This window comes from Pleurodeles waltl, chromosome 1_2, assembly GCF_031143425.1.
Source record: "Pleurodeles waltl isolate 20211129_DDA chromosome 1_2, aPleWal1.hap1.20221129, whole genome shotgun sequence".
Lineage (NCBI taxonomy): Eukaryota > Metazoa > Chordata > Amphibia > Caudata > Salamandridae > Pleurodeles > Pleurodeles waltl.
The window spans coordinates 980,951,688-980,965,145 of record NC_090437.1 but is presented as its reverse complement, the minus strand read 5'-3'; the positions used below and the strand labels follow the sequence as shown (position 1 = coordinate 980,965,145).

The following is a 13,458-nucleotide window of genomic DNA, read 5'->3' as shown; positions in this document are numbered from 1 at the left end:
TTGACACATCATTTCTTACCACAAGCCATTGAGAAACCGCCCCAATTGAGCGTGCCCAAAAGGTGCAGAGGAAAACCCACTGATGCAATGAGAAAGGTCAGCTGGCAGACTATAGAATGACACAAATCCTGCAATCCAGGATGGTGCTTAACGATGCACACGGGTAATGCACTTTTTAAGTGAGACCTACCCAGCAATAGCCATCTTCAGACCTGCAATGCGAAAGAGGACCCATGCCTCAGAATGTCAGAGACTACAATTAAAAGAGAAACATTGCACCCTCAACCATACTACTACACCACTGTAGAGAACAGGAGGCTGCAGGTGTTCAAGGAAGCAGGGCTAGTCACATTTATGCATCAGAACAGGGAAAGCCTAACATTTACCCTAAGATAGCTACCTCCATGGAGAACATTTCTGCCACCTCCTGCAAAGTTTTCTATAAACCAGTTTTAATTCTTGACAACTTTTCATGATCTCTACCCCATCACACTAACTTCAACCTTCGGTTGAATCTATCCAGCAAAGGCATGCGTCCCCACCCACGAACCAAGGTCTAGCTGGGGAAGGTTCTAATGGTATGTCCCTATGACTGGTCCAATCCTTCCATATCTTGTGGTGTTTCTTGGCAAACCTTTCTATACATTTTTTTTTTTTAAATAAAAAAAATACTGGTCGTTCAAAACCTGTGCAACGGTCCAGTCCCATGGCCCATTCAGAGAGGGCTTTTTCCAATCTTTCTTGCTTGCTATGTCTCGTTCATCGACCATCAGGCCCAGCCAGAGCAATGCCCTGCGGTCTCTATTCCCTTCTGTAATATGCAAGAGGATTAATTTCAGGTCTTTAGGCATTCGCCAGCCCAGTATTGTCTCCAAGGTAACCAGCACCCCATTCCAAAGAAGAGAACAGTGCCAAAATGTGTGCATTAGGTCACCAATGGGATCATCGCAGCGCAGCCAGCTTCCCGTTATAATCAGCCCCTTTCAGAACAAGTGTGCCCTAGTGAAATATGTGCATTGTAGCAGCTAAAGTCAAATTAATCGGAACTTGGAGGCCATCACTGCTACTCTAGGAGTGGGCACTGCCTCGACCCAGTCCTCTAGTGATCCTAGGTCTTGCTGCCACAGTTCCCTCACCCCCACCAATGGGTCAGGCAAATTACCCAGTAGTATTCGATATATAACGGATAATTTATGTCCTTTGTTATTGGCGAGTTGTATCTTTGCTTCCAAAGTTCAGAATTTGAGGATGTCCACAGTGGACTATAAGTAGGCCACAAGAGCAGCTCAGAGCTGAAGACGCGGAAAAACTGCGAGGTGCATGCAATATTTCGATTTCAAGTCCTGAGAAGACTTAAAGAACCTATGATGAAGCACGGTGTCCAACAACGTGTCCCAAGCAGAAAAGCCTCAGAGAGATCAGCTGAAGCCTAGTCCCCTTCCACAATGGGGTCTTCAAGGCAAGCCTGCCGGGCCAGCCATTCAGATTTCACCACATCCTCCCAAATAGTCAGAACAACTCTGGTGGCAGAGGGTAGAGAAGTGGGAATATCACTCCAATAGAAAAAGTGAGGAAGATTGCTGTGGCCCATGATCCATCCCTGTGTCACATTAGCCAGGTCATCCAACCCCTTAAAAAGCCAATCATTCACTATAATGATGTGTGCAGCCCTTCAGTACAGGATTATGTCGGGTAGCTATCCTACAATCAAAGGGAGGCCGGCAGCATCCATCAATGGAGTTCTGAGGGACTCCCCCCCCATAGCAAGTTTATGATCAGGGGTTTAACTTGGAATCATTTTCCAACCACTCTGAAGACAGCTGCCCATGCCACCTGATCTGCAGGTAGGATTACCTTTATTTTCTACGGCTCCAGGAGATGAAGCGTTTTACAAAAGCCCAAACCATGATTAAATTAATGAAGGCAATGGGGAAGACCTCACAATTTTCTGAGACTGGGCCCTTCTATGTTGAAGAAAGTAATTTGCATCAAATCATAGTAGACAACAGAACCAATTTGAGATTGTACCAAACAGAAAACTTAACAGCATGAGAGGATGTGTTCCTGTACATATGTAGCAGAGAACGAGGTAGAAGTACTATTTGAAATCAGTTTGGTGCTCTACGTTTTGGGATGACTATGACCCTCCATCACCGCAATACAAACTTGTATCTCTCCATATGAAAGAGTGTCCTCCATTACCCTCTTGGCCCCTACAGAACATCGTTTGTTACATGCGGGACAAACACCACAAGCTCAGCATGTTTCACCAGGGAAAAAATAATATGCAAGAAGCTCCCTACATAGGCATTTCTGCTTCAATGCTAAAGCACTGCCTCTGGGTATTTTAATAAGGGTTAGCTGCCTGAGCAGAGTGTGGTCTATGGTTTGGTGGGAGTAGTCACTGACAGATGTTCAGCCCACCATTTCGAAACTCATTCACAGAATATGGGCCAGACAGCAGGACAAGCTTAAACACAAAAAGTGCAACAGCAGTGCAAGTTTGTCATGAACACAGAAAATACCAACTAAAAAAAAGTCTAAAACGTTTTCTGGGCAAACCATGAGAAATGACAATAAGTATAAACCTTTAAACACACTCACCAACAACACCACCCCCACACTCCTTACCTACACAAAACACCAACCAAACACTGCTCCACACTTGGGCATGCAGCAAGTGTGCCCACAGAGATATGGGACATACTCTTCCTCACAGAACCTTGCTAAAACCAACCCTACCAGCTACAAGAGCATCAGACAAGACCACTGGCAGAAGCCAGGAGGTGGAGTCGCCTTCATTTTCAAAGGTGCCATAGGATGCACCAACACCACTAGAGCACCTCACCTTCAAGCTTCAAATCACAGCCAGTTTCACCTTATCAGTATGCGCACTAACTTCGCCACGGACATCACAGATTTCCACGCACACCTCATCATTGACTCCAGCACCTTTCTCCTGGAAAGCAACACAGACCTAAACCCCACCAGTTCCCTAGAAAAATCCCAGCAACCTCAGCCTCACCTAGCACATCACCAAACCCACCCATACTGCCAGACTGCTCTTGGACCTGATGTAGGCAGACCAACACCCATGATATGACTAACCACGACTTCATCAATTTCAGCATTCGTCGCAAGTCACAGGAAAATCACCACCTCAGAGCCTGTCTGACACTGCTGGAAAAACATTGCAGAATAGGACTGAGCTTCCACCTGCGAGTGTGAATTTTCTAATATATGTTTTTATTAATAATTTTATTGTATTAACCGTATAGCAAATTAACATGCAAAAACGGGTGACTTTTGAAAATGGTTGCCATAATTCATTTGTTCTTTAGCTAAGCAAAATTCTAACCAAAGTGCTGTTATTTTCCGTGGTTCGATGACTACATAAAAGTGTGTGTTAAATAGCTTAATAGATGTGTTTACAGCTACCCCTAGTGGGTCGCTGCGCTATGTCTTACAAGGCCTATTTTAATAAGTTCTTGTAAGAGTTGAATGTTCTATTGTTCGATATTGTCACCAATACGTGGTTTCCTCTTCGAGGATGGAAGTAGATGATACTTTGTAAGAAGTTTCTTCCTGAGAAGAGAAGTTTAGATGATATGGAACAATGAGGCTACAGACGAGACGGAAGAGGAAAAGTTACTGTTGTGAAAATGTCCAGGCTGACGCCGATGTTACCGCATTTTAAGTTACCGATTGGAGAAACTATTGGTTGAATCGTAAGCCACCCCGTGTACTGACCAATCATAAGCTTTTAGAAGATTAGTATAACAATCGGGGTAGGATTTGTTTGTCATTTAGATGATAGATTATGACAGATTTTAGGAGAGAAGAAAAATCAGCAGGGTGGGTTTAGAGGCTGAAAGGTTTGACATGTTGTTGTCCTATGGGTAATGTATGAAATTGTATTGTTTATATATGTGTCTCTTTTACTTTGCAGGTACCAGCTGCAATATATAGTTTAAATGCTGCACATCAAAAATGATGTTTCATAATAACCCAAAATATAATGTTTTTCTAGTTTGTGTTTCTAAATTCTTTTACATTAAGTCCAACATGTTAATGCTAATTTGTGGTTAGTGAGGGAAATTAACTTTCAGATTCTCAGAATCCAAATTGATGCTCTGATTATCTGTACTAATGTATACTTTACCGGTATTACGAATTCTGGTGATATTGATTAGTGTTATCATACTGGAGATTATTTGCTTTGATTAAACTCAGATATTTAAGACATTCTAATCAGCCATTATTAATTTTGTACGCTTATCACTTGTGTTTGAGAGAGATTTTTGTGACACTAGCATTCTTAATCTAGGGAAATAAATTTGTAACACCTTAATAAACTGGTGTGGTCATTTCCTAAGGTTCAGAATTCTAAATATGTATTTACTGCTGATAATCACATTACTCATGGATGACATACCCTCAATCCTTTGTCGCGTCAATCCAGTGACATCTAGCGCAAAATCCACATTTCAGTTAAAGTAATAGCTAGGATTTCATGGCGCTGCAGCACACCCGCTCTCCACAACAGTCGAAACATACCAACAACCTGACATTAGATATCATGAACATCAATAATTGGATCACCACCTATGCAAACTGATGGCCAACACAGTCCCCTCAAAAGCAGCAAAACAGCAAAACACAAACATGTGCATGCTTGTACACAGAAGACCTCAGGCAGGCGAAGAAACACTGCAAGCAACTGTAACTCAAGTGGGGAGCAAGTCAAATCCCAGCAGACAACACATTCAAATGTGCCCTCAGGCACTAATACGGAAAACCGAATGCACAGCCCTCCATCAACACCGGCACCGATAAGAACAAGGAACGCTTTGCTATCAAATAGTTCACCATGTCTGCAGCCACGTATAACATCAGTCCTTCTAAAGACTTCTACAACAATCTATCAGAATATTTCTGTAACAAGATCACATTTATACACAACAACCTTGATCCTCTGACAGACTTCTTGGCCTTCACAACAAGTCACTCATGAAGAACATACCCAGACTATGTTGCCTGCAATCTTCATAGATCAAAAACCCCAACGTGAAGTCCATTCACTTTGAAGCCTCATCAGACCCATGCCCCTGCACGCTGTCAACAAGTGACTTATTCAAATTAGCGAAGCCCTCACCTTGAACCCAAACACCTCCATCAACGCAAACTTTTCCAAAAGCCTGCTGCAGTAGAGATCCTTCTCAAGAAGGAACCCTCAGAGGACCCTACCAACCACAACTGTTACAGATCAGTTTCCCTTCTACCTTATCCAGCAAACATTTGAGAAATTGAAATGCCTCGCCTACCACCTGGGTCAACAGGTTTCGAAAAACCATACAAATGTTACTTGACCTGCAGGTCGAGTAACTTAAATATTCTACTCGACCCAACTGAAATGTACGCAACCCATAAACAGTCTCACATTGTGTGAGCCTATGCAAATATTTTAGTTTACAGAGCCACCTTTCTTCGTTCTCACATGAGTGCACCTTCAACTACGTGAGCCCAGCATTCTCACTGTACAAAAAGAAGTCTCTTGCTTGATTCAATAAGCTAAAAGTTTGCTCCATGTATAATAAGAATCTAGCCCACATATAGGGGACACATGAACCATGACTTGCCTCTTAGTTTACTAACAGCATTGCCACTAGGGCAGAAGTGTTTCTCAGTTTATGTTTAAAACACTCACATTTAATATATATTTAAATAAATAAATAAAACTAAAGCATAATATGGTAGCACAGTGTCATTTACAGACAGTAAGTGTCCAAGAAATTTCCAAAAACCTTCCCAATAACTTGCAGCTTTACTGATAAAACTAATTTGTTTACTAACAAAAATCCGTGAAAGCCGGGTTTCGGAAAACCTAGTTATCCTTTGTACATCACCAAGTAAAGTGTTCGGATTTGTTTTAATCCTATTAAAATATTTTTTCCAATTGAAATATATTTTGAAATGTTTGTATGGTTGACTTAGTTATTTAAATGCTGTGTTAGGAAAAACTTGACACCCTACAGCCTTTCATATCACACGGTTTGTACCGAAGGTCAGTTCACCATACAAAATCCTGGAACTCTACAGTTAGACGGAAAATTAACTGCAAGACAAACTGACTTTTGGCCTCCGTCTCTGCACACAGAGCACATATGAGAAGATAAGAACAAGATTTAAAGGCATCTTTATTGCGCATTCACTTTCTGACTGAACAGAACACCCGTTTGTTATTTGCCAGAAGTGGCCAGTAGGTTATACAAATATCTTGACCTAATAAAATATGACTCGCCATAGCAAGTACGTTTTTCAAGGCCTGCTAGATGCCACCCAGTCTGGATTCAGACCCAACCACAGCACATATCACTGCTCGAGGTGACATATGTATGTTTCTGGATTAAGGAAAGACCACAACCTATCCGGGCACATACACGAGATGGGCATTCAAGGACATGCTCTCTACTAGATGTGTTCCTTCCTCACGGAAGGAACTCAAATAATCACTCACACAATACACTTCAGAAGCCTCTAAACTCAGCTGCGGAGTGCCTCAAGACTTGTCCCTCTGCCCAATCTTTTCAACATATATGACATCACCACCCATAATCACAGTATCAGCATTCTCTCATTCACCAACGACAACTCATCTCAGACAAACCCCCCCAAAACGAGAAACAGGTACACTGTTTGCTTAAAACTATGTCACCACCTGGATGAATTCAAACTGTCTCTAATTTGGCAGATGAAACAGAGATAAAAGTCTTCAGAAAAAACACCTAACCTTAGATTTCCCCTTGGTAACGGCCTGACCTAGTACAGACACCAACCCTAAGCAACCAGGCCTTCTACCTCTGCATTACTGACAACTAATTGGACATCTCTGTCACAGCCACGTGCTTCCACACCTTAAAGACTCTTAAATGGCTCTGAACTACAACAGGAAAATGATCACCCGTATACTATATGACGGACAAACCAGAATCACCAAACAACTCACCAGAAGACTACAGACCATAGAGAAGGTGGCAGCCAGACTCCTCCTTAACCTTCTTTGCAGGGCTCACATCACTCCACCGCTCAAAGACCTCCAAAGGCTCCATATACACAAGTATGAAAGGTTCAAGCTATACACAAGACTGGACTAACTAAACAATTGCATCTCCTTCCACTAACCAACCAGACACCTGCACTCAGCTAAACTCCTACCAACACACATCCCAACTCATTCACAGAAACTGAGCTCAGGGTCGAGCCTTCGCATGCATCGCTCCTAAAGCATTAAACAACCTCCAACCACACATCAGAGCCTTCTCTTCTCCTCTTGAATTCTACAATATGCTCAAGATGTATCTTTTTGAGTAACATGCCCACCAGCTAAACACTAGGATACCCTCAAGAGTAAAAATGAACGATACAACTACATATAACAATACTGACCAAATATTTCACAGACAGCAGCAGTGTAAGACTCTCCCACAAACAGGCATCATCTGTCAGACCCTTGCCAGAGAGATGTCATGTGCCCCCCCCTCACCAGCCAGTGGTCAAGCCACCACCACTCCGAAGAATGCTGTCAGTATTGCCTATTCTCCTTAAGCTGCTTTGGACCAGGTGTGTATGAGTGGGCGCAAACCTGGTTAGAAAATTTGCCTATTTGAATCTGCAGGGTATAGTTGACTTTGAGGGGTATGTACTCTTAAGCATTTATTCCAATTGCAGGTGTTCCCACAAAGAAATGCCTTTAGCAAGCATGTAAAGAAGCCTACAAGACAATAAATATGCTTGAAAACATGAACAGACTTCCTTTCCTATGGCGCCTTGTTCTTTTGTAGGCAACAAACGTCAAGCACATGTCTTGCATTACAAGGAAGGAGGCTTCAGTATATAAAACAGCTACACCCATGTGTACGACACTATTGTTTTGGTCAGCACTGGTGGAGGATCAGAGCCACTGTTTGGGAGTGGAGTTGTTCCATAAGCTCTTGATGGTGCGGTAAGGGTGCACAGGACCACTTCCAATCTTTTTAATATTTCGCCTCTAATGTCGCTTGCTAATTTCTGTAGAAGCAGCGCACTCAATCTTGAGCAACTCTTGTGAAGGCGCCAGTACGTGGGTCGGTTCTACTGGCTTAGCAACTCATGTTGACATTTTGCTATTGAATTAATAACTCTTGTAAAGGAACCATTTCACGGGCAGGTTCTGCTGGTGTAGCATCTCTTATGTTGACATTTTGATATTGAATTGATAATTCTTAGACATTGCTCAGTGACATCATATCTATGGTGGGCTCCATCCCACAATAACAAAGAAAGTGAACACAGAGTGAAGGAACTCTTCTTCTTGCACAAAGAATGCAGTATGTCACTACAAAGTAATTTGATTAGCAATTACTGTGACCGTGAATAATTCTTGAATATAAACGTGTGTCTTTATGTGGCTTAAGAGGGGAATTGAATGTATAAAAATCCATGTGTGAATTACAAGCGCTTGATACATAGGTGGGTTTGGTTACGATTGCCAATTAGAGTTCAGAATGTAGGTAGCAGGTATTTAGTGCCTTATGTTCTCAGTTATGGATAAAGTTTAACTGAAACCAAGCATAGGACATTAAGAAACAAAAACTGTTTATTTCCTTTACAGGTATGGTATAGTAAGAGTAGAAGTAACAAGTCAGAAAGGAAGTGTAACATTGCGTAGTGTATATAATCTTGTCTTTCTTCGTTCAGTCCTCCTTCCCTGCTGTCCCCTTTATATTCTCGCTTTATCAACTTTATGGTCTGTTCTTTAACAGCATTCAGCAGTTGGGGACATCAAGAGGTGGACTTATTTGGCTTTGCATCGATCCTGAGGAGTTCGCTTGGCTGACAGCAGCAGTGCAAATTCCCCTCACACATCATTACAGAACAGCAAGTAGCAGTTGAATGCCACAGGCCCTTCAGACTATGAAACTCCCAAATCTGGCCTTGGAGAGAACAGTGAGTTTGAATAACACCCCTTCGAGCCAGAATTTGTACACCCAAATAATCTCCTTCCTCTGGGCAAAAACATTGTTTACTTACTTATCACATTGACTACATAACGTTGTTACAATTCCCCATTACCACATCAGATATGAATGTGGAACACCTAAAAGGGAAGAGAGTTTAAACAGTGAAGTACTAGCAAGCCAAGAATTCAAGATGAACAGATAAATAAAAAAGTCAGAAGTTCTTTGGGACACGTATATGACTACAATCCCTAACAGCTAATTATTGAGCTATTGTAACTCAAACATAGCAAAGAAAGTATACAATAGACAAATATGAAGAACCTAGAAAGGAGCGGTGTCACAATCATGTTCAAACACTCACAGATGCCTCAGACTTCAATTAATGAGGACCATGTAACATTATTAAGGATAAGGGGCAAGATCATTAAAAATACAACAACAACAACAATATATATATATAAATAATAATAATAATAATAATAAGCCACAATTCAAAACTAGAGAAGTGGAACCCCCATAACAATTTGGGGAGCTAGACCAAAAACAAACAACAGTGTTGCCTGGATTTTTATTACAGCTTTTATCAACCCTACCTCCCACACTTAATTCTACAGAGAAGCCAAAACAACTATCAGTTAGACTTGCATGGGGAAAAGCTCTGCGCCTGGCACCACCAAACCAAATGTTGTAGCATATGCAGAAAGGTGGTATTCTCTTAATGTGGCTTAAAAGTACATAAACATGTCACAAAGCCCTTGCTTTTTCACAACTCTTATTGCTGTCAAACTAACCCCTTGGCGAGTGGGGGTGTATGTGAAGGCATGGATATTAAATGTTGCATCACTATTTATATGGATGTGCTTTAATGTACATTTAAATATCCTTCATTGTCATTTGAGCTAGATTTTTATAGTATGGGATTTTCTTTGTTCCCATCTTTTAAGATTAGCTCGTTGACTGTCTTAACTTTAACCTTTATTTGATATGGGTAGTGTTCACTGTGCAATTGGAATTAAACTACACCCAACTGACAAGCCACAATCTGGGCAAAAATCGGTCTTGGATTGCTTGTGTTCAAGTGAATGGAGAACCAAGCAGTTCAGGCTGGACTGTTCTTATTGGAGGAGGGTCAAGACTGATTTACATATGACTGGGTACAAACTGAGGTGGCACAGTGGGCAAAAGAAGGATGAGTTGGAATGCTACCTCAAGCAGTTGCCAGAATTCCTCCCATCACCTTTTGTGTGTTTATTAAAAGTTGCATCAATGTATGTATGTTCATCCTTGACCAGACTTTAATTTCTCTAATGCGCCATGTTCTGCCTTCTTTTAACTGTTCATATCCGCTACTGTATTGTTGTAACAGTCACTTGTGGTAACACCTGTATACATACACTGATGTAAACGTCTGAGTTCAACTACTATTATTGTAACCTGCTGTAACCCTATGTTGTGTGTGTTGTAAAGCATTCCAGTGCCTTCGGGCCATGTCAGCGGTAAATAAAATTGCAAAAATAAGTAAACAAATTATATATATATATATATATATATATATATATATATATATATATATATAGATAGATGTGCTTCAATGTTTATTTGAATGCCATTTTAGATAAGATTATGGAATGTCCTTTGCTCCCATCTTTTAAGACTAGTTCCCTGTCTCGGATAGAAATTTGATGCCTATTCTTAAGGGTTGGTTCAGTCACAAGATCACCATATTGATTTTCTCGTTTGCTATGGGTAGGTAAAATGCAAATTATGTACTAACCTTATTATTTATATTGCATGGGCATTTAAAATGTACACCTCGTTTAAATTCATGCACTTGGTAAACTGAAGATCATTGTAGTAAAGAGCAAATAAAAATCTCCCACACTGCGACATTTGAGAAAATATACAAAAAGAGAAACCAGAACAATGGCTCGACAAACCGATGGTGTTTAAATAAGATTTAAAGCGGCCGAAAATATTTAAGTCAAGCAGGCCTTTACTTCAGAACAGACTTGTTATTTCTTAACCTGACCACCTACATGCTCACTAAAAGAGTAATCATTAAAGCAGCCACTACGTATCTTTTTCTAAATATTTCAGCCTTCAATATTTGAATGTGCACAAATCCCACCGTGATAAGACTTCAACCTTATATGACACATTGAGAGGTTAGGTTAGAAAATAAAAAACCCACACACAACACGCTGGTGCAAACATGAAAAAGTGAACATCCATGGTGTAGGTTGGCCCTCTGGCACAGAATGTAAAATATTCTAACTGGAAAGCCTACTAAATCCATGAACTTCACTGCAATATAGTAAGTGAGCATTATCATGTGTTCCGAAACACTGTATAAAACCAGTCGACTACAGCCAACCAAGAACTGGAGCTGCAAATCAAAAAGTTATTTTTAATTCTCTGACACCTCACCAGTGACCGCTTCACCAACGGGTACCAAAGCCTACTTTGCAGGAGTGAGTCTAGGTCTTTCATTAGCAGTCGAAATAACGTCCACCTCTGCTACAAGGAGTGAATCGCTAAACTTTAAGATAAACTGATGGAGAGAGCGAGGGCTAATGAAGTGGACTCGTAAATATTCTGGATACCGCACTATGTACTACGGTGATCTCAATCCCTTCTCCCGCGTAGAACCAAGATATTATCCGGTTGTGTGTAGACAGGCGTTTATCATCGCGTAAATTAAGGGGACACCTTGTTTACAGGTATTCCTAAAAATACACCTACGTATCATTTACTCTTTCAAGAAGCCTTGCTTTTCTATGAACTTCCCTGTTATGCATTTCAATACATGGTAAGAGCACACAATATTAGACAAGGAGAGACTACCCTACCGACACAAGAATTAAATAAAGTGCCACCCTGCTTATCTACAAACGTGGTAATAACGTTGCTGTTCTCAACTAGATGGAGATAGCGGAAACCAAGACTAAAGTTCCAAAGCAAGGGAATTACATCGTTTAAAAGTGACACGCCAGGCTCACGTCATATGTTGAGTAGTTTTAGCTGGCACCCGATGCTCTATCAGCACACTTGAACGTAAGGCTGATACAACTAAGTACTAGAAGTTGTTTCGAACTGCGAATTGAAGGTGACAAGGGAAGCGGATGCATAACGTGTTGCATGGATTAGGAGAGCACTTCAAATGAGCGGGAGCACGGAAGCCTGTGGGGTCTGGGTAAAGGGGAGGCCGCGATCTGAGCGGCTAGTGGTATAGACGGGGACCGCAGTGGAGCAGTCTCGGAGGGGAACAGCAGAGGATGCCTTGCACTGGGAGCCAAATGAGCGTTCGGCGGAATCAGTGGGCGGCACACACCGGACGGTAGAGTACCTGGGCACGGGCGGAGCGACGGAGACAAGGAGCAGCGGAACAGGTGACGCTCGTACGGCCCGGGTGGCGCTTGGACTGCACCACGGAGACAGTTGGGCGACTGAGTCTAGCAGACTGAAGCCTGCGGAGTTAACGAATCTACTCACCAATACGAACTCCATTCCAATCACGGGTGGCTCCGTGTGTTCTTAATCCAGGAAGCTGGTTCCACGATAAACACCCGGGTTTCCGCAGAGAACAATTACTCAGTACAAAACCAGCATCTTCCCACTTGCTTCGCTCTAGCCAACCCACTGTCTAGAGGCGGGCACGTGCAGCAGCTAAAGACAGAGCTAAGGGTACGTGAAGCTTTCTGCAGCCAATGAACAACTGGCATGCATTCTTCCAACCTATCCTAGATAAGACTGAGATTTTCTAGCTTTGTGAACCAATAAAATAACTAACAAGAGCTCTTTCAGCCATTCCTGCACCACGGTATAAGATCCAGTGTTTCTAAACCAATGAATTTATGACAATAGTCCCTGGCCAATCTTTCAGGAGTAATTCCTCCAACAACAAATCACAGAGTATAAAGTTTAATTCGTCTAGTTGATTGGATTGGAATACGTGGAGGTTGGACTGAGACAGATATTGTCTCCTTTACTGTATTTAGGACAGGAAAGGCTTCTTGTCAAAATAAAAACAATCAACAACAGTTTAAAGCAAACGAGGGTGTGTCCTTAGAAATAATGAACAGGTCATGGGGCTTGTAGCGTGCTGCGCTGTAAGGGGACCTAGTGCGCTACGCTGGAACAAGTCATCCTTACTCCCCTTCTGCACTCTTTGGGCGGAGACCCCAAACGATCTCCAGTTAGAGTAACTGACTACCTGACATGGAGGCAAATTCGGGACAGGACTGGAAAAAAATCGGGACAATGGGTCAACATTCAGGACTAAAATTCAAGACAAAGGGTGAAAAAGCAGGTCAGAAATTCAGGACAAAAGGAGGACTGGCCATAGTCCACTAGTTTATCAATGCATTTATTTACTATTTGTTTTAAATTGCACCAGTTATCTACTGTGCATGAGATTGCTTCTAGGTATGCTACGTTCAGATGGCGCATTATGTCCTTG

General features: G+C 41.8%; 1 protein-coding gene across 3 annotated transcripts in view; it reads right to left on the bottom strand.

Moving 5' to 3' along the window:
* FRYL (FRY like transcription coactivator) overlaps window positions 1-12,643 on the bottom strand; it is a 1,894,812-nt gene extending 1,882,169 nt beyond the window's left edge. The window contains exon 1 of one of the 3 annotated variants that reach the window (XM_069201557.1): window positions 12,492-12,643. The gene's annotated coding sequence lies outside the window, so the exon portion shown is untranslated. The remainder of the gene's footprint in view (window positions 1-12,491) is intronic. The other 2 variants (XM_069201569.1, XM_069201550.1) reach the window with 2 other exon arrangements.
* Between the last annotated feature and the right edge of the window lie 815 nt (window positions 12,644-13,458).